Genomic DNA, 2,440 nt, shown 5'->3' with positions numbered 1-2,440 from the left:
TTAAATATTTTACCCACAGCACCATAAAATTAATACCAGATTAATTAACAATAAAATCATCAAAACCCAGTTATTGTTTACATTTATCTGAATAACTTACAATTTGTGTTTATAGTATGTTTATTTGAATAAGGAACCATAAAATACATACAATTTATTGATATGCCTCTTAAAGTTGTTTTGATACAAGCTTACAGTTTTCTCTCTCTCTCTCTCTCTCTCTCTCTCTCTCTCTCTCACCTTTCTTTCCATTTTCTTTTTCAAATTGCAATTCATTTTCTATATATCCTGTTAACTGATAGATACAGATAGAGTTTCTGCTTTTATATGGCTAGGCTATTTCATAGGTGGTAAGATTTATCACCATCAGGTGATACCAATGTCTTGTTCTCCCTTTTTGTACTAGGATTAGTCATTAACTTTACCTATCAGAACCATTAATCTGACAATTCAAACTCTTCTTCATTTTTGGCCAGAATACTTCTGTAAAAAGATCCTTCCCCTCAGTAACTTTTGGTTACAGAGAGGTACATACAAATATTTAAATATTTCTTTTATTGATTCTGAAGTGTCCTTTAAAGATGACTAATGAGATTTATGTTTGTTCATTGTTTGAATCATTATGAACTTATAAATTTAAACACATTTGATGCTCAAATTGTCCTGCCTTGAATTAGTGAGTTTCTTCAATTTGGCTTTTGAGTCTTTTCACCCAAAACTCAAATTGCTTCCCTTTTTTTTCCTAGCATGAAAAAATAAATCCAGGCTTGTCAGGCATAGTTCTAAATTGCATATTTGGAACTAGAGATTTCTTCACACAGTTCTAATTCCTTTTAATTGAATATGATATTTGAAGAGCACAATATAGAATCTGGAGATGTCATCCCACTGGATTGTTCATCATTTCTAAGCCTTTTCAGTGGACAAGGGGAAAAAAAGCAATTTTTTAAAAGATAAAAGTACAACACGAGGTCCTACTGATATTTATATTTCAAAGTCAAGACTACAGGGTTTTTATTTAACATCCTTGATTTTTCACTTTATCTCCTTTAACCACTCTAAATCCTGATTGATAATCATATCAGTATAATTACTTGTTCTCTCCCACAGCATGAGTGCATGTGCATATGCGTGCCCACATGTGCACATACACACAAGAGTCTTAGAGTACAAATACTACCTCCAAAATATAATTACTAGAAGCAATTTAAGATATTTTGCCTTTCTTTTTGTCCTTAAGGACTATACATTTAAATAAGTGAGTTTAAAAGCTTCGTGAATATTTCTCTATGTGCAATTATGCTACCAAAGGGACACATGTTAGATTCATTTGTATAATTTCTCTTTTGAATTTTACTTATTGATTTTTAAAAATTTATTTAATTTTTATAACACTGTAAAGGTTTTCATTATTCACAGTAGTTATATTCTATAAAGTCTCCAGGAACACTAAATTAGAGAATACGGAATTATTTCTCCTAAGGGAAATACATGTTTAGGTTTCTGTGAGCCTCTGGTCACATTTTGTCAACTGATCAATATAAAACCTTGTTTTATGTGCATTTCTGTTTAAAGACATCTTATTTAATATATATTGTCAGTTCAATACCACTGAACCCACAGCCAACAGCAGTATAACTCATGCCTGAGCAAAGTTTATCTAATACACATATCATCTTCACAAGGCAGGCACATCACAGCCTTCCTGTATTTAGAAATTCCAGACAGTGTGCTAGCACTATGCTTGGGCCATTTTAAACAGTGAAATCACCAACATAAAATACAAAGAGCAAAAGACATGGAAGCAAATTGATCACAAAATGACATTTGCAAGAGCTGAAGTAAGAAGGCACATGGCCTTGTTCAACCTCCACTGGGAATATGAGCCATTAGACAACTCGAACTTTTTGCTGCTCTGCGCCTGTCAGCCAAGGACTGAGGAAGGTTGCTCCCTGGGTACTTTGGGGAATGCCTGTGACTTTTACTGAGAAAAGGAACACCAAGAAGAAACAAATTTCTTAAATGAGATGTGAAAATTTCAGTTTCATATGTGTTATGCTTCCAATGCTTAGTATCTTTCCAATTGGAATAGTCAGGAAGAGTACTAAGTGAAAGGAAAAGTTAGTGCTAAAGATAATATTCTAGGAATCATCAGATGATGTTATTTATAGACATAAGACTAGATTAAGTTACCAATAGGATGATTGAGAAGAGGTCTAATTTCTGGGACATTTTAATATTTAGGGGCTGAGGAAAATTGAGAATACATATATTTTTCTTTTTAAATTATATTTGTTGAGGTGATGATGGTTAATAAGATTATACATTTCAAGTGTGTCCTTCTATGATACATCATCTGTATATTGCATTGTGTGCCCACCACACAGTCAAACCTGCTTCTGTCACCATATATTTGACCCCATTTACCTTTTACTACCTT

The sequence above is a fragment of the Myotis lucifugus genome, unplaced genomic scaffold (genome assembly GCF_000147115.1).
Source record: "Myotis lucifugus unplaced genomic scaffold, Myoluc2.0 scaffold_4249, whole genome shotgun sequence".
Lineage (NCBI taxonomy): Eukaryota > Metazoa > Chordata > Mammalia > Chiroptera > Vespertilionidae > Myotis > Myotis lucifugus.
This window is presented reverse-complemented; position numbering follows the sequence as displayed.